Genomic DNA, 19693 nt, shown 5'->3' on the forward strand with positions numbered 1-19693 from the left:
GAAGGGAGAGCGTCACAACAGTGTCACAGCCACGGAGCCTGGAGGATGGGGAGGCTGTGGTACGCATCGCAGAGTTGTGATCTCTCCCCGTGCCGTGTAGCATCAGCATCAAGGACGGGAAAAACCCAATGGGTGTGTTCTCCACACCAGTAAGGCTTCAGATCAGCCATGCCAGATGCGGCCTCCCGGGTCTGGGAGGAAAGTGGTGGAGGAGACCTTAGCGAAAGTGTCCAGAGCCACCCAGGTGGGACAGAACTCCTGGAGCCTAGAGAACTCGGAGCAGCTGAGGCTGCTTGGGTGAACCTTGGTAATTTTGTCAAGTGGAAGTAGAACAGAAGGGCTCCTGACAAATTTCGGTCGGCAGAGATATCTCTTATTTCCCCAAGATCCAGCAGAACATCTCACTGCCTGTCCCAGAAGCAAGAGTCACAGTTCTTGCTGCTGACAGCACCTTGGCCCCTCCTTCAAATGACAGTAAAGCAGCAAAGATGGTCTGAGATGAGGAATTTGCAGAGCACCGATTGTTTAGTCCTGTAGTTGAATCAAAACCAACCACAAAATGAAAGTCAAGAAAAAAAAAAAAAAAAAAAAGGTTGTTTCAGATTCTGCCAAGATAATTTTTTCTTTTATTCTGTAAACAAATGAACAAACAAAATAAACCAAAACCTCCCACTGTTTTGAGATTAGTAGAACCAGGTTAATTCAGCACCTGATTACACGCTTATCAGAACTGTTTCTTTTCTTTTTTCACTCTGTAAAGCTTTTCATGCAAGCTGTGGGACGAGCCCTTGTTTCAGGGAAGAAAACCAAGGGCAACTTCCAGCTTTTACAACCCACCATTCTTTCCTTGCCAAAACTATCTGCTGAACCTGGATTCCTCAGTGACTATGCTATTCATTAATAAAAACGCCCAGCCCTATTCGGGAGTCTGTGAATCTAAAATTAGGTTGTTATTATCTGCTGGTGGGCTTGTCCCTGCAATATTGCTGCGAAGCCACATGCCCACAAGGAATGCCGAGCGCTGATCTCATAGCACTGCTTCTTGGCAAAGCCGACTCCTTTGGCTTGTCTCAGCTGAAGATCTACCTACTGCACATCCACTCCTCCTCCAGTTTGCACTGAGATGGTGAACAAGCTCTCTGCTATCTCCCCAAGGCGCTCTCTCCCTTTTGCAAACGCTCCAAAACATTAATTCAGCTTTCACCATGAGCAGACAGCCCACCTCTTTTCTTATCTTTCCCAGAACCCCCTTCCCACGCAAATTTAATTGACCCTGCTATTTAGAGGGAAATGAAAACCATAGCATCGTCCTAGATATACATGAAGAGCCTCTAAATACTTGGGTATCTTTATACTAAAGGTGGGAGGCATGGCTGAAGCCTGCAGGAGCACAGCCGACAGAGCTGTAATCTGGAAATTTTGGATTAAAAAGGAATCACAGCATCTTGGACCTGCACACTGAGAAGCCACGTGCCTTCACGGCCTGCAATATCCACGCGAGGCAGATTCAGAGCACGGCTACCTTGCTAACTGCAATTCGGACGTGCATTTGGTGTTCTCTTCTACTTATTAAATTCTTTCCTACTCCAGGACAACATAAAGCTGAAGCAAGCGGCGGATGAGAAGCAGTGGAGGAGAATTATCTCAAGAGTTTGATACAGCCCTTATCCAAGGCAAATCGGGGACAGAAGTAGATGTAGGCTACGTGCTGCCATATACTGGAGGTATTTGGAAACTGGAGAGCTGTTACCTATCTGGCAGCGCAATCCAGAGGCGATAAGCCCCGCCCCCCCTCCTCCCAGCACAGATCTTTTGGAGGAATAAGCAGAGGTTTAAGACCACGTAGGAAAGATTCTCAGGAAGATCCGGAGCGAGGGCTGGAGCTCATGGAGGTGCAGGGCTGAACTCAGCTCCCAGCAACACCCCGCAGCTCTGCCTGGCACGCGCTGCAGGCATCGCGCACCAGCCCTGCGAGAAGCGACGTCCCCCTTTTACGGCTTAAACAGAAACTTCCCTTCTTCCTCACCCCATTCCCCGAACAAATCTACTCAAAAGGAAGGGAAGCCACGAAGGGTGGCACTCAGCACGTGTATACAAACGTGCCAGCAACTCCACGCTGGCCAAGCCTTTTCCTCTGGCGCTGCCTTCCCTCCTCCCAGCTCACATCGTCCTGGGAGGGACCGCAGCAAACGCTGTCGTACTCCACTGATATTTCTGGCTTGACAAACAGGGCGCCGGAACCCCGTCGGTGGTGCTTTACTGGGCTTGGCTTTGGGGGACTGGGCTGTGTTTTCTGCCAACCTGCTTTTCCCAGCTACGAATCCCGGGATGGCAGCGGCAGCCCGGCCGCTCCGGGTGGGACCCACGCAGCGCGAGCCAGCGGCAGGTTCTCTGCTGCCCCACCGGCAGAAACCGCTGTGGGTCGGAGCCGGCTGTCCCCCCGCCCCACACCGTAACAAAGGAGCCCAGAGCAAAGCCTTCAGCAAACCTGGGGCAGGTGCAGAGGAGTGCAAAGGTCCTTCTGTGAGAGATTAGGAGGAGCAGCTCTTTGCCTCCTTACAACATCATCTCTGCTCTTTCGTTAATGAAAGCTATCAAGCTGCTATTTTTACCTTTCACCTGAGGATCAAAGCAACGCAGCCTAAGCAAGATCACCAGAAGCTGAGTGGGTTCAGCAAGAAACAAGCAATTCACGTACCCTATTTCTTGCCCATGTTTTTTAACCACCTGTCCTGCTGGACATAGGATACTGGGCTTGGTAAAGTTTTGGGCCGTTCTTATGTGTGCCTGCTCAGTGACCAGAACATTAAAAGACACAGCAACCCAGGTTATACCATGAATCCTGCAGTTAGAATAACTCTGCGTTTCTCAGATGAGAAACAAAAAGCTCATTTTCTTGTTTTAACGCTAGCTGGCAGGGATACCTGGCAGATAAACTGACGTGCCAGGATAGGAGCTGTGATGAAGAAACAAGAAGAGGGATACATGGGACCCACTAACGCAAACAAAAGACAGACAGATCAGCCAACTACCATTAGGAAAAATGCTCACATCTCCCTCGTAACTGCATTTGTCCATGTTTTGATATTCCAGCAGTTGGTAGTCAGAATAACAAACAGGAGACAAAGTGGCTCGGGCTGCAGTGGGACCACATCCCCCTCCACCTGCCCAAACTACGCTGCCGTGCAGAAAGCACCGCGGGATTTATGGGGCCAGAGAGGATTAGGAAAAGGGTGTCTGGCTCTAGAGCACCGATGCAACCTTCCTGGGAAAGAAAGTGCTTCTCACTGCTCCAGGGACAGCTTAGAAATCCAAACAGCTTCCCCTCTTTGGCAAAATTTGTGTTTAGGCTTCAACACGTGCTACAGGACCTCAAAACATGTTTCAGATCATTTTTGCCTCTATATTCAAATTTTGGTGAGTCTGCAGAGCAGTAAATCTCAAAGACCTCATTTCTAGGTTCAGAGGGGGTGTCTTCAGCTGTTAACACTTGCCTACCATTATTCCCATGGAAGGTTGTGAGAAGCCAACGTGGACGACTTCCAAAATCTCCCTTACCAAAATGTTGCTAGGGAATGTGTTTCTTCAAAAAATACGCTTTTACGCTACTAGAACCTCCGTGTGTGATGTTAAGTTACAAGGGCAAAACGTGTCTTTGATGGTATGGGTTATTTGGGAATTACTAGCTACAGCCACAGGATACAGTGATTTCCTCTACTGGTGCAGAAACAAATGCACTTGCCTAGTGCTGGAACAGACTGCAGCTGACCCCAACAGCCCTACTTCCCACCTGGAGAACAAGAGCATTATCTGCCACTGGAATGAAGCCTGGAGATCTGAACTCAGCAGGTGAGGGGAAAACACTGATACTCAGAAAACTTCCCGTGGTTCGCAATTCCTCAGCTCTGAGCATTTCCAGACTTTAGATAAGACAAATGTTTTTTTTCTCCCGGTGGGTTAAGCCCCAAGCTTCAGGGGAGTGGGTAGTATTTCTGGAGGTTTTATGATCCAAAAGCAGTGTTCCAACTTGTGAGAGTCATTTAGAAGCTGGGAGCATGGTCCATGAGGTTGAGAGCAAAGGAAAACCTCCCTGTCAGCAGTGCTGAGGGATATCTGCAAATCTCTGGGGCTGGCTGTAGGTATAGTCTCCAGCCATACACCACTGCAGCTATTTTTTCAGGACAGTTTTTCAAAAAATCCCCAGAAGAAACCCTTTCCTCTATTCAAGATGCCAGAGACACGCTGTCCCCTGGCCTCCTCTTGCCAACACAACTCAAACATTAGCTCAGCACCCGGCACTTGAGACAAAATGAGAGGTAAAAGGAAAAAACGCAGTTCAGATGACTTGCCATAGCCCAAAAATGATGCTTCAGGACAGGAAACATGGCAACGGATCCCTCTGTATTTTGGGCACTCCAGGTCCCCACGTCTACAGCATCCTACCGCTGACAGAGAGCCCTCCGCACGCGCGGAACTTCCAGACCTGCAGCACCACAGAAATGCACGTAGCACTGGAGAGGAGCACAGCAGCCAACAACTCACTTTCTCTTTTACTGGTACGCAAAGGTGGCTGTTCCCTGAAAACCTCAGGGATCCTCATCTCCATCCACCAAGAAGCACATCTCAGATTTTGAGGCACTGGATGGAAGACAAGCAGGTACAGCTGAAGGCTTTGTAGCCTTTCCCACTCCTGTCCCCCACAAATCTCTGTTCTTTGCTGTCCCACAGTCCTCTCCCCATCTCTCCACCACTGCAAAATCCTCCCTTTTTTTTTTTTTTTAAAAACCCTACCCATACCCATTTCCCCATGTCTGTAATCACCTGTTTCCAAACACATAGCAGCAAACTCTGGTCACTGAGCTTATAAAATAGAGACATCTCCACCTCTCATGTAGACCAAAACCTCTTCTACCTCAAACTAGATCCATTCCTTCCCTCTTGCCTTCAAGTTAGAAATAAGCTCTGCCAGGCTGGATATGCTTTTTTGCCCTCTGTTTATTCATTATCTAATAGAAAATGCTTCTGCTGTGTGACTAGGAACATCTCTATTATAAAAAGACATACAGTAAGTCACCAAGTCGCTCTGGTTTAGATACCAGAGGTGTTGAGGAACGTATATTTTCTCCCAAACATTCACTACAAATATAAAATCTGAGACGAGAAGAAATCCATATAAATAAAAATCCCTATTCCCTCCCTATTTATACAGGTTTGCCTTCAGAAGTCCGGTGGGAGCCCTTATGTGCCAACTGCTTCCTATTAAGTGTCTGCACACCACCAGCGCAAGAGGCCCTTGATCCTAATTGGCACCCTTGGGTGCCATCGTTATGTAAATGAGCAATAATCCTTCTTGCCTCCTGACCCAAACAGTTATTGCAGGCTCGGCTGCACCATTAAGCATTGCCCAGTTTACTCTGAAATGGCTGCGCTTTGAAGGATGATTCCCTTAAGACACTTTCCCTGGACAACCTTACAGAGTTGCCTCGGGCTTAATGTTTGCAAAGTGCCCTGGGATCCTGAAATAAATACAAGATTGGCTTGCAAAACGCCAGCTCAGAGAGGCGATTCCCCTCTGCCAACTGGGACAGGGAGTCAGGAGTTGCATCTGGCTGCAGACAGACTCCATGTGTTCCCTTTGCTGCTGAGTAGATTGAGGCTGCACGTGTACCACTGCTCCTGCCATGCCCCAACTCCTGACTGAAGCGAAGCCAGCGCAGGCACCGTATTTCTTCCTGGGTTTATACTGATTTCCATGTGGGCTTGCAGGAAGCTGTGGCGTAAGACAGTTAAGACTTTTACCTGGACGGTGAGAGAGACGGGACCGCCATGAATTTGTGAGCGTGCCCTGCTAGAGAGACATCAAACAAGCACTAAAAACCCCCAAACCTGAGTGACCGTGGTGCCTAAACCTGCCTGTTGCAGCGACCCTTTCCTCCACAGGGACAGCTGGGCATTGCTACAGGCAACACCTGAGACACGGGCATGTCCATCCACGACCTACCTGTCAAATAAAAAGTGTAGGGAAAATTTCTAGGTAGCATGAGGGAAAGAAGACAGTTGCTCCTTGCACCTTTTTACAGACCTCTCCTGAGCTAAAATAACTCAGACTTCATCTATTTTAAAAAGTCTGTGACTCAGAGAGCCACGTGTACCATCCCTGCAGAGTACAACTAGCTGCAAATTCAAATACCACCTACCTTCACAGCAGCTCACAGTAATATCTGTGGGTTGCAAATACTGCAGCACATGCCGCGCACACTTAGGCCAAGAATGTATATGCTGACTCCTTTCTGTGGCTGAATCTGTGGTTAGGCATAAATCCATTAAACTTTTTCTATTCCACATATTTCCTTTTTCTTTGGACTCCGTAGGGTCACTGCATGGTGGTATTTCTGCACACGCAGCTCTGAATGAGTGTTTCAAATGGTACACAACACTGGGAGTTGTATTCTTCCAGCAAGCACCGAGAGTAATATTTGGAGAGTGGTTTGCTTTTGTTGTTTTCTCTCCAAAATTAAGTATTTGGGGAGGAAAAAAAAAAAAAATACACTGCTAAAAATGTGCCAATTTCACTACACTTTTAACCTCAAAACAAAGTGAAGATTTAAGTGCTTTACCTGCAGAAGCACAGGGCTCCGTGAGAAACCCCCTAGCTGGGAACTGTAAGGGAAACCAGGGGAACCTCTAAGAGCTGTCCCAGTAAGCCCCAAGCCCAGTGACGCTGGACACGGGGATTATTTACACCTGTGGCCATGAGAAACAAACCCCAAACCTGGTGAGCAAATGCAGCCAACTGCAAAAGCCCCCTCCCGGGCTGCATCAAACCAGCGACTGAATTTCTAAAGAAACAGCCTGACTGCGTAACAAGGTTTAGTGGGAGGTAATGGAATCAAAGTGATTCTGTTTCCCAGGATAAATGCCTACAGGATTTTCATCTTCTGATCATTAAACCCCCCCCCGGATTTTGTTGGGTAGTTTACAAGAACAAGCCCTTACAATAAGTTTGGAAAGGATACAGCCAGGACATTTAGTCCCCAAGCAGTGAGGGTGTATCCATGGAAAATGCAGTCTGCAGACTGGAAGAAGCTGGGGAAGGGAAAATTTAAAAAAAAAAAAAACAACAAATAAACAAAAAAAAAAAAAAAAAAAAACACACACAGGTTTGCTCTCTAATGAAGGGAAGAGCCCTGAGCAATTCACGGAGTGACCGGGAGCCTGTTAGAGAGAGGCAGCACCACTGTTACGAGGGGTTAACTCCTGACTGCCTCAGCTTGGAGAAAGGAAAACCAAGTCCCCAGGTGCCACCTAAGTCTCTTTAATCAAGAGGATAAAAGGAGAGGCCCCACACGCCCGAAGAAAACACCTGCCTCTGTCGAGAGGTGCCGGTGGCATCGCCCGTCCCGCACAAAGGTGGCCTTGAGGGCCCTCAGCCCGTGCCCCGCTGCTGGCACGCAGGGAGGGGGCATTCCTTCCCCCCCACTCCCCCCCGTCGTAATCTGCTTTTTCAGTGCAGCAGCACAAGGGTAAGAGAAGTGGGAAATGAGTGGATTATGGGTTTACTCATTTCTCAGGCATCGCTAAGGAACAGGCAAAAGATGGGAGGGTTTGTTGGTTTTTGTTTTGTTTTTTTTTTTTTCTCCATTCGCTGAGCGTTTCCAGCATAGGAAAAGGTTGGCCTGGTTTGACGTGAGAACACAGCTTTCAGCAAATGGAAAAATTCAGACTAGATCATGACAAATCGAATATAGTTACAAATTATGCTGCTATATATGTTTTGAGCAAAATTAAATGAAAATTGAGAGGAAGCCCCACATTGCTTCAAAACATAGAATGAAAATATTTCATTACAAAAAGCTTAAACTAACCTTTTGTTTCAGGTTTTAACTTCTCTCTTCTTGGGAATAAAAACTTAGTGAAACTCGCAGGTATTTTTGAAAGGGTTCAGTGTTGCTAATTCTGGAAAAAAAACAAAACAAAACAAAACTGTGCAAGTCTAGCCACAGAGCTGTATCAGGTTCATCACTGCCAGTCCAAGTTCCCAGGGCAGAGCAGCTGCCAGCTGCAGCCTCCCCAAAATATTCCAAATGTCTCCTTCACCACGATGCTAACTAAAAAAAAAAAAAAAAAAAAACAACCCGAAAGCCCCTGAGGAGACCCTTCCCCTATGAAAATTCACCAAACGCTGGACCCACAGCCCAAGCTTTGAACTCAGGGTGTATCTTCCCATGATCCCAAGGACATTCCTGCTCCAGCACTGCTGGCCTCCGCTCTACCCCTCCGATGGAGCCATCTCCCTGCCACCCTCTGCTCTCGGGCAAGAGGTGGAGCTTTATCTTTTGCTACAGGAGTGGTGACCCCCCCCCCAGCCGCTGGCTGGGAGCTGCACATCACGGGGGTGTTTTGCAGGAACACCCAGCAGCGGGCTGCTTGTGTGCCCGTGGTGAAATCCCACCCGCCCCAGGAGCACAGCCGGGACGCTCCGTTGAAACTTGGATCTTCTGTACTTGCGTCACAGCCAGCACTGGATGCCAGGTGAGCAGAGGGGCAAGCATGGACCAGTCACTTTATCTCAGCGTACCGCTCCAAAATGGGATCCTGCTACAGCAGGATGAATAATAACTCTGCTCTTCTAAACCTTCCACCTTGCCCTCTTGGCTTGCTGCAGGCTCCTCCACTCCACAGTCACCCCTGGTGTGCCCCGATTCCACTGTCATCTCTTTTATCTGTTATCTCCTCGTTTCCCAGACCTGTCCTTCCCTCTTGCTGGATCTGCCCACAGCCAAGATTCAGACGGGCTGGCACCTCACCGAGCCTCTGACTTCATGGGATGTTTCCAACATGGATCATAACAGCAGAGAAACGGGGTCAACTGAAACTACCATCCTCGATCCTACACGGGGGAGAAGCAACGCATTGGCCCCCAGCCACTGGACAAAGCTCTTTTTAAATTCATCTCCCCTCCCTAGGCTCTCAGGAGCCCTTTGTGAGTCAGGATCTGACCACCTTCCAGGCAATTAAACCCAAACTGCCTCTCCCCTCCCTGCGATAGCAGGTCTCAGGTGTGTAGCACAGGTGGAGCTACGTGCCGGGTATGCTGGAGAAGGTGAGGTTGATCATCTGAGCGATATTACTGGGAGAACCTCTGTTGACAAGGCAGGCTTCCTCCTCCATCACCTGCGCAGGGCTGATATCAGGGAGTAGCAGGGATGAGTTTGGCCTGGTTACGACACTTTACAGTCTCCTTAATTCTGCAGAGCACCTCACAAGCCAGAGGGATCTCCAGGCCTGCCCCACTCACCCCCTCCTGCTTCTCTCTCCAGCCCTTCCCTATGAGCAGCATCAAGATATAGGAAACTGGATGCCCATCCCTGGGCGATATGAATACACGACAGCTAGATACTCTTTCTGGTATTTGAAATCATCTGTGAGTTACAGTCCAGCTCAGACTCACATTTCTAGTCCAATATGGCCAAAATGCTCTCACTGCAAGTCCCTCAAACTTTGCTGGCTGATGGCAACCACTGCTCAGCTTTCAAACACCAGCCACTGGGATGTAACACCGGGATGTCCCAAGCAAAAGAAGAACCTATAAAAATGGGTGTTACGCTGGCTAAATCCCTGCTGACAAAGCATCCAACACGAGCACCCCAGCACAAGAAATAAATGTGCTGCCTGTGCAGGAGTGAAGTATTGCTAGACCGTGACCTGAGACCGCACGCTTCAAACGGAGCTGCTAGCTAAATCCATGCTAGCTACTTATAGAAAAGCCCCGATTTTCAAAGGCAATGGAGCACCGAAACCCCGGACAAGCATGGCCCTCAAAATCTCCTGCAGGTTATGTCCACCTCTGGGGTGCACAAGCAGCTTTGCTAGGGAGCCTGACAGGCAGGCAGCCCGCGCTTGAGTCGATCTGCTGACGGCAGGCAGGAAGGGCCCCGCTGCCTCCCACTGAAGCTCCACGTCACGTGAGTGAAAGCAATTACAAGCTATTTAATAAGGAAAGGGGAGCTGGAACCTTGTTTAGATTTTAATCGTCAGGGTGCGGCGGTCTGCGGGCAGGCAGCCAGCTCAGCTTTCCCCCCCCCGCGCGCTCCCGGGTGCTGCAGTGGTCCCTGCCCTGCCTCGGGTATTTCAACCCGCTTCTGTTTCTCAGGCAGCTTTAAGGTTTGCCCCTGCTGCTAACGGGATGGAGGGTCTGTTTTGCAGCGGCGCTTCAGAGAGCAGCTCCTGGTGGAAACCCTCACCCTGCCAGGCGAGCAGGCGGCCGCGCTACGCGAGAACAAGCCGAAGAGCTCCGTTTGGCTTTCCCCCCTCACCAGGGCTCCCGGCGGAGGAGCCGAGGGGTGGCTCAGGCACCACAGACCCCTCTCGTTCCCTTAGCAGGGAGCGATCCCCACGGATCGCAGCCCCCGGGCTGAACAAAGGAGCAACCACAGTCCTGCTCTTGTTTGTCCCCACGGCCACCGAGGCTGCATCTGGCGGAGGGAGAGGGTGATACATCCTTGCCCACTCGTACAGTCCTCTGCAAAGGAGCGGAGGTGCAGCCAGACCAGCGCTCTTTGCTAATAAATTCTTCAAGTGCCTGAAATCAGCAGCCCATTACTTCATTGGGAATGATTCTGCTCTCCGTGTAAGCCACTTAAAAAGACGTAATTATATCCCAGGAGATGAAACACTTACTATTCGTTAAAAGCTGACTGCAGCTCCTATTACCTGCTAAAGCACAGAAGAAAAACCTGCCAGCCATCCTCCCTTTTGATGGCTCAACTGCAACTTTAAAATGTTAATAACAATTTTTTAGCCTGCTGTTGTCAGGAGTTTGTAGGGCAGTTGCGGTAATAGCCCCTTTGCGCCTAATAGCCACCTTGCCCTCTGTTCATCTTGGTGATGAGCTGGATCCAACGTTGGACCTAGTTCTGAGGACTAAATGAACGCCCTGGGAAAGGAAGCAGAGCCGCTTTGATCCTGTAAATACAGCTTTCCTGGAGGGTGCCACAGGGTGCCTTCAGACTCCTGAACTGTCCGCACAGCCCAGGCCAGCCACCGAGTTCATGTTACAGCACTCCTGTTCCCAATGCCTGGCTCCCCGGTCTCAGGATGGGATCTCCCTTTGATGTCCGGGGCACTAGGCTCACTTTGCTGCTCCGGTCCCAGCGAGAGCTGCACGGCGAGGTGCTCTGCACCAGGAAAACGCTGTGGCACTCAGACCCTTTCTGCAAAGCGATCCTGTGCCGCCTAACAGGGATCCGGGACCCGCAGCCAGCAGCTCTGGGCTCTGCTGCCTGCTCGCAGAGACCACCACCCGTGCCGGCACGCTGCTTTCCAGGGAGCTCTCGCGTCCTCCTCCTGTTCCTGGGTGGAAGCACGGAACTCATTTCACCAGCTAGAAACTTGGGTGCTACTGGCGAGCTCGGCCAGCGACCTGAATGCTGGCCCTCGGCCGCAAACAGGACTGAGGTCAGTCATGCGGAAGAATATCCTGGTTTAATGGTAATTGATGCCTATCCTGACCTTCACAGTCCTCAAATTAAAATGTATTTAAAGCTTGCAAAAGGTTTGAACCTTCTTTATTTGAACCTCCTTAACCCTGCTGAGAATTTTGCTATCTAGACCTGCATCAGGGCCCAAGTCTCTACTCTCCAGCCCACACGGTGCAAGGTGGGACCTGGGTTTAACACTCAGCAGATCAAGCCCAACTTCCACAAACCCCCTCGGGAAGGACGGTCGGGGAGAGAAAGCTTCTCCCCATGGGTTAGCCAGCAGACACCCTGCCCCAGAAAGGCAGTCCTCGGGTTGCAGGATTGCTAATCCAGATCCGTGCGCCGTCAGGCTCCGCCGGTGATCTGTATTAGGTGTGGGCACATACTTGCATTTCTCTTGCATTAGCCAGAGCACACAATGCAAACTTTGTGCCGATGTTATACGCTTTGATGTCAGCTGTTACCTGATCTGATGTGAAGTGAGAGCGGTGTGGATAGACTGTACCTGATCTAGCAGAAACCCTGCCAGAGCAAAGTTAACCCTTTAAATCCATTTCAGCAAGTTTGAACCGGTAAGGGAAGTTTATGCTGGATTAACACTTTGCGCCCAGTGGCTGTGACATTTTTTGAGTCAGCATTCTTAAAGCTAGATTTATTCCACACCTTTGAACTCCGTCTTGAATGACGTCCCGTGCCTGGGAAGGATGGACACTTCCGTCCCACTGTCTGCACTTGAGGAAATGACAGGAATTACACTTCAGGCTTCACGCTGTGAACTCACAACCTGCAGTTTAGGATCTCATCCCACCTCATGCATGCAGGTGGCTGACTGTTTGAAGCGGGAGGTTGCCAGTCAGCCTCTGAAAGTCCAGACCCACAGCCCGAGGCCCACTCCAGGACTTGGACTGAGCCTCTGTGGCAAATCACACCAAGTGCCCCCCGGCAACTGGATGGCTGTGGGCTTTCAAATGGAGATAAATTCATGCAACAGCCGAAAGGTTTATAATGCTAAACCCCAGCTGAATGGTTCCCCATACAGGCAGGGTGATGAGTCCTCACATTTTAGACAATGATTAACTTCTCTGAAGGACCAGCTTTTTACTCTTGCCTTCCCCCTTCTCCATGCAGTGACTATTTAACACTGACACTTACATACACACTTACTGACATTTAAGAAGCACCAAGTCAAGCTAGCAAACAGTCAGGAATTCCATAATTGAAGCAGTCCAGGCAACCTTAAATCAACCCTTCTAGGCTCATGCAATGCAATAGCTCATCGCTACCTTGTTCAGCACATGCAGAGATGCACTAAGGAAAAGCCAGGCTACAAGAAGAGGCTTTTTTTTTTCACAGGAACCACTGCTACAAGTGTTTGAGAAGTCCGGTGTCAGCTGGAGAGGACGAACGGTTACTCCACTGCAGGTGACATTTTATGCCTCTGCCAGAGTTCTTCCCTGATGCTAGTCAAGTAATTGAAACTGCGTCACGGTCAGCAAACTCCGCTTCCACCTTTTTCAGGGTGGCCGACACGAGCCTGAACACAAACCGCAGCAGCAGTCGAGCACCTGGGGCTGCAGCGGAGCCAGGGTGCCCGTGCAGGGTCTCTGTGCAGAGCCTCAGCCCCGCACCACGGCTCCTCAGGGGCTTGGGTCCCCACTACCTGGGGACAGCAAATGCCTCTTCCCCGAGCGTGGGGAAAAGAGAGATGAAAACCTGCAATTGCCTTGCACAGAACTGACGGACGCAAGCAGCGCAGACACATTTCAGCTGCGTCAGAGACAACGGCTGTAAAGCTACAAATGCGCAATTATAATTTTTTTTAATTCACTTGCAACCACATACCCCACCAAAAAAAAAAAAAAAAAAAAAAATTCAGTCCAACTAGAAGAAGTTGGCAAAGACATGAGCTATTGAAGTCAGGAAAGTGTGGCATAAACTTAATTAGAGCAGCACGCAGACCTGCCTATCCCAAGAGATCATCTTGGGGCTCTGTTGGGATAGGAGCTGTACAAACCTACAGAGCATGACCACCCCCAAACACAAAAACTCGCTGCTGTTACTGCCAAAAATTACTGAACCATTTTTCACTGCACTGGGTATACAGTTTCATTAGTCTAATTACAAGGCATTAATTCCTAATTGCTCAACTAATTTCTGTATTTGAAAAGGAAGAAGGATGTAAAAGATGTTTACCGCACCCACATGCCATTGACCTTAAGTCTTGATGTCTAAAGATGAAAGCAAGAAGGAAGGAAAAGTTTTCTTGCTTTCAGAGGCAGAGCTTTGCATTTGTATCACAGAGCCACAAACAGAGCAGGACAGAAAATCTCATTGAAGCTTCATGACATCGCAGAGACGGTACAGAGATTTGCCAAAGAAAACCAAGGTTTTTGTAGAAGAAAACTGAAATCTGTCACATGTGGAAACTGGGACTTCCAATTGAAACATGATAAATTGGGGGGGGGAATATTTTGTTCGGCTGGATGAACAAAATAAACTAGCCTAAGCACAATGTCCTGATCAGTCTGATGAGGGAGGGCATCTCTGCTCCCCAGCTGGTGGTGGAACAGCCTGTCCAGCTGAATGCAGCTCATCCTCCTGCTCGGGGTTTGTCCTGGAGCAGCCAAGGGCCGAGCAGAGGGGTGGGGACAGGGAAATGGAGAAGACATTCACCAGGCTTGGAGGTAGGATGAAGCAAGGACTGAGGGAGGTGCTCATCTCCTCCGTTCCAGCTTTACCCCTCCTTTCCAGGGTGCTGATTTCACACTAACTCAGAGAGAAACAAAACGAGGCAGAGCAGGAGAGAGAGAAAAATCTCTTATGTGCACGCCCCTCCATCCCACACGGGTCCTGGGGAGGTGGGGTTGGAGAGGCAGAAAGCGGTGCAGCTTACCCCCCAAGCCTCTCGAGGTTGTCAAGGGTCACAGGCTCAAATTTTACCTGTGTCATCTGGACTCTGCTCCCTCCTGCCCGCATACAGCCTCTCCCCCAGCTACCTCAGTGCCATTCCCCACGCTCTACCTAGGAAATTAAAAGGGGGGAGGGACAGATTTTAGAAAGATGTGGGGCGATGGGGAGGGAGGGAACTCAGTGATCAGACAGGGGCAAGCAACAAAGACTCATACCCAAACCTCCCCTCTTCTGCCTCATTTGTGTACTAAGACCATCCCTGTGGTACTCAAGTACCATTTTAGCTCCCCACTTTGGTCCAACACACCACAGGAAAGAGCTTTGTTTCCCCAAACGCTTCAAGTCTCCCTCAGCCCCACCAGATCCCAACATCAGCCGGTTGGGAAAGGACAACCCTCCTCTTCCTCCTCCTCCTCCTCCTCCCCAGGCAGAGAGAGCAGGTGAAGAGGGAGAGCAGCAGCACGCCAGCTGCCCTCCGCGAAGCTCAGAGGACCGGCCTCCCCGCCCAGCCCTACCTGCAGAGGCTCCTCAGCTGTAGCTTTCCCCCCCCCCAAAAAAAAAAAGACGGATGGGGAGCAGGCTGCAAGCAGTCTCCCGGCGCTTTTGCCCCCCAAGGGCTCGCAGCTGGTATCTCCGATCCTCCCTGGCAGCAGAGGCGGCTGTGGGTGAGGCTGAGCCCTTACCTGCCGGCAGACCGAGAGGGCTGGCTCCTGGAAGCCAAGCCTTGTTTTGAGGAGGAGACTTGGGTGTGTTTTGCCCTCCAGGGGAATCAAACAGGTTTCTCCATTCAGCCGGCACGGCCTCCCCCCTCCCTGTAAGCTCTCCTCTACATTCCTCGCATTCTCCGCCAAATGCCGCGCTCCCCAGCCCCGCGTTGCAATGGGACAGCAGCTGAGCAGCCCCCCAGCTCTCACCCCACTGAATCCCTCCTCAGGCCAAGCACTGCCAGGCAGGCTTACCCCATGGGAAGGGGGGCAGGCACCCCACTGCTAGGCAGGGACTCGCAAGCCCTTGAGTCTGAGCGGGCCACTTACAGCGGTGGTACCCAGGTAGCATCAGGAACTGGCACTGTAATTAGCACTCAGCAGTGATTGTCTACTTCTAATTAATTAAATGAGGGACACAAATGTGATTATCTCTATTCACTGCAGAGCAAATTGCCAGGCACTTTCCTCTTCCTCAGTTCATTTCCCTTTCTAATTGCTGCGGTCACCACTAGATCCCCGAGGCCCAGCTTTGGCGAGTCTCTGAACGGCCACGGCAAGACCCCTGGAGACACTTTTGGCCAATTCCTACAGGACAGTGGTCGGGGAGGTGGGTTTGGGGCATTTTCCTGAGGCGTCAGGGCTTCAGGCCGGCACTGCCACGGCTTGGCAAGAAGGTGGTGATGAAGGCCCAGGCGAGCACCTCTCCCCACCTCTGTACCCACCTGCTCACACTCTCCCCCACCCCGAAGTGATGAGTCTGGAGTAGACGGGCTGCGGGAACCAAGCGCCCCTGCACTCTCAGCTCTGCAACAGATCTGCGGCAGGGTGGTGGGCGAACCACCGGCGGGCTGGGCTGGGCTGCGCCCTAGCAGGGCTAAAAACCCATCCCTGGCTCCCAGCAGCACAAAGAAAAGAACCTCTAAAAAACCCTGATGTCGACATCGTTACTCCAACCCCGGATCTTTCTCCAAACTACTCCGGCTGCGACACCAGCAGCAGCGCGGGCTGGGCTGAGCTCTCTCCCCCAGAGGCCGCTGGGGATCCCAGCTCAGACAAGCACAGGAAAGAAGATGTAACGTTCACAAAACCGCACCCTGAGCTTGGAGCGGGCACAGAGGGGTGTCCCACTCAGGAAAACTGAGTGGGCTGTTTAAAACGCAGCCCAGACCCTACCCTAGCAAAGCATCCTCTGCTTCAGGGCCCCAGCTGTCAGTGCCGCTTTCTTTTCAGTAGTAACCCCTGAGTCATCCCCTCGTTGGTTGAAGGTTTGTTCAGGTTCTGTCCTGAAATAATAGTGACTAAGAGCCTGGCCAGCCTTTCGGGTACAATGGGGCCGCTGCCAAGCAAGCAGAAGGGGCACCCCAGGGTCTAACGACTACGCTTTTTTTTTTTTTTTTTTTTTCCAGTGTGAACACACTGTTCCACAATGACTGTTCAAAATAAAACAAAATTTTAAAAAGCACCTATTACGAGCACCTTAATATTAAACGCCAAAGAAATGGGTAAGGAGATCCTAAAACAATACACACAGAAGCTCAGGGTTGGTTTAGTAGATGCGGACAACTATTTTGTTGAACTGGCACACGTGCAGGCTAAAACATTAGGTGTCTATCAGCATTGCTCCCTTCCTCAGAAGAAAGGAGCACGGCAAAGAAATGCTTTAACAGAGATAGGTGCAGTATTAAGTAACATTTTGCTATTAGCCTGAAAATACAGGTTCAAGCATATATACAAAACATCCAAAGTCAGGTCTTAAAGCCAGGGGTGTGGTGGCAAGGTAGAACAGCAGGGAATGTACTTCCGACCTGGCAGCTCCATCCCAACAACTTGGGTGTGCAAGCTGTTGGTGAAAGACACGCTGCACAGCACGTAGCCTAGCGAGATACAGAGAAATGCCACACAAACCGCCTCTCCTCCACGTGAACTACCATTCGAGCCCTGTCAAGCTCAACTCTTTAAAGTCTCCTCAGTCTTCAGCCTCCGTGTCGAACCTCCTGATGCACCCAAAGCCCCACTGATTCAACACTGACCTTACGCAGCCCTCCTCCATTTTCAGCTCCCTTGCTACTCCAGTCTGAAATCTCTATCAGTCCCATACGGGGTTCTCCACACTGGGCTAATCCTGCAGCAATGCTCCTGGGAGAAGGGACAAAAGGAGACATTTTATTTCACTGAATTTAGCTGTGGTTTTCCAGTACAAACACTACCTAGGTAATTTCAGCTGCTGGCTAACACGGATGTGAGACATAAGGCTGTTGAGTGCCAACGCTTGTTGAGTGAAGGGGGGCACTGGCCTGCTTACTGCTGTACATCACACTGGCCACACGCAGCTTCTTGGGAGCAAAGCGAGAGAGTTAAGGCTTGTCTGGGAAAGCCAAAGGAGGACTATGATGCTGCTACAACTGCCACACAGGGACAGCTTTTATTGGAATAAAAGGGACTTTATTCCGATATATCTACTCTCTCTTCCAGCTAATTTCCCATCTAAACGGGGAACAGTTTCATTTTATTTCAGCCATGATTCACCACAGTGCTGCAGAGAGGCAGCAACACACAGCTTCTCCTGCCCTGGATGCCCGTGGTCCCTCCAGAGCTGAGGTTCCCACATCCCCTGCAAGGGCTCCACTGTGGCAACGCCTGCGCTTCCACTCACACCTTGTATGAAAGGGGCTGCCTTATCCCAGCGACTAAACCCGAGACCTATCCAGCAGCTCCAGCTGTCTCTCTCCCATCTAGTTCGAAGCTGTGTAGCCCTTGACTTCAGGGGTGTTGCTTTCATTTGCGGTGATGTAATGGCAAGGAGAATCAAGCTCATGAATGCCAGAGACTCCAGGTCGGCACAGGAGGATCACCAAGGGCAACATCATGCCCCTAAAACACTGCACATGGCTGCCAAACATCACTTTCTGCGGGAAGAGTAAAGCAGGGAAACTTTTCTAGCCCTGGCTCTTGCTAAAGAGGAGAGGTGAAGTGGGTGCTCTGAGGACAGCATGGAAGTCAGCGACCTCTCAGGGAGTGGGCTTCCCCATTAACAGCAAGAGAGTATGCTTTAAAAAAGCCTGGAAAGAAGGAAGTCTGAGGAAGAGTTGTCTTCCAGGACTGGCAGAACATGGAAAGGGACCTTCTATCTCTCTCCCATGGACTAGGACACCAGAGACATTAGATACCATGGGAAATGTAGTATATCTGTATATACATGTTAGTATACAAGTATGGTAATGTAAACCGCAGCTTTGTCTTTTATTTCCCAGTAAGGAGAGTAGGATAGGAACACACTTTTCCCCCCACGCACACAGTCTGTAGAAAAGGCTTTCCATACTCTTTGTTCAGTGGAAAATAACCATGCAGACAGCTTACCTTGAACTGGAGATTTCCAGGGCTGTCGTGTCACCACAGGTCACGGTACTACCATACTGCAAACAAAGCTCAGCAAGCACATCTGTGGTGCTCAGCAGCTTGAACAGTTAGGGACAATCAGTCCCAAACAAGTCTTTGTGGTTCTATCCCAATTAAGCTCTTAGATAAACCACGCTTTCCAAAGTCTAGCTGGATGTCACTCACACCAGCAGGCACAGAAACCCTGATGGGTGTTTTTCTTCCTCATAATTACAGCAGTATATTCAGTTTTTAATGACATGGCATTTCAAAATCACAGCAGTGGCCAGAGGCAGAAGTTTTTTTGCCAGCAAGTGGCAGGCCTGTGTGACATCTGGAAGAGCACCACGCCACAGGGCTGCTGAAACACAGCACCACCAGGTTGGTGCAGACCAGAGGCTAAAAGACCGTCCAGTAAGTCTGTAGGGGAAGTCAATTTACTTTAGGCTCTTAACAGAGACAATCAGATCAGGAGCATCATCTCTGTAGCTTCTAGGGATAAAGACTCCAGATTTACATTATGAATCCATGCACCATGCAGTGTGCGTGTGTGTGTGCACACAGGTGTGTGCAGGAGGAGTGAAACTGGGTCTTTTTGCTAATATATACAGCTACAACTACAGCCTGATACTACTTTGAAGCTGGCAAAACTGTAACTCTTACCACTGCAAGAAAGCACCTTTCCCAAGCTAGCAGCTGCAGGTTAAACGCTGACAAATTCCTGATGCTCTGGGAGAAGGCCACCAAACTCAGTCTCACTGACAAGACCAGCCTCACCTGGAAGCTTCAGGGTTAACCTGCATACCTCTGGAGCAAACCCCTGCACCTCGACAACAACAAGAAGTCCCTCATCCTCATCAGTCCAGGAGCAGAACTCAAAAGAGGCATTTTTTCTCCTGTACCAGGTTAAACCCAAGAGGGTCTAGCTTAAACCCCCCCACCCTGCTGCAGATGTGGGCTCTCTCCTTGGGCCAAGAGCCAAAGGTGATGTTGGGGCTGCCAGCCCGGTGTGCCCAGGGAAGCCAGCCCAGCCCAAGGCAGGAGGAAGGTCCCGTCGCTCTGTTCTAACACAACCTCCTCCAGGGACACCCGCGCGCTCCCGCAGCAGGCCAGGAGCACCACAGAAGAGCCTCATCTCCCCCTCTCCAATCAGCAAACTTTATTTTTATGTAAAAGCTGCAGGTATATTTCAGCATGGACTATCGGACTTTACCAGCAAAT

General features: G+C 50.2%; 1 protein-coding gene across 7 annotated transcripts in view; it reads right to left on the reverse strand.

The window, feature by feature from the left end:
* The window catches only part of ZNF185 (zinc finger protein 185 with LIM domain), a 50076-nt gene extending 35022 nt beyond the window's left edge, over positions 1 to 15054 (reverse strand). For 6 of the 7 annotated variants that reach the window (XM_032999454.2, XM_032999453.2, XM_032999452.2 and 3 more), the window contains exons 1-2: positions 14906 to 15054; positions 7866 to 7956 (exon numbers count right to left, since the gene is read on the reverse strand). The gene's annotated coding sequence lies outside the window, so the exon portion shown is untranslated. The remainder of the gene's footprint in view (positions 1 to 7865; positions 7957 to 14905) is intronic. The other variant, XM_032999451.2, reaches the window with a different exon arrangement.
* Positions 15055 to 19693: the final 4639 nt, after the last annotated feature.

This window comes from Tyto alba, unplaced genomic scaffold (genome assembly GCF_018691265.1).
Source record: "Tyto alba isolate M040663 unplaced genomic scaffold, T.alba_DEE_v4.0 Super-Scaffold_5, whole genome shotgun sequence".
Lineage (NCBI taxonomy): Eukaryota > Metazoa > Chordata > Aves > Strigiformes > Tytonidae > Tyto > Tyto alba.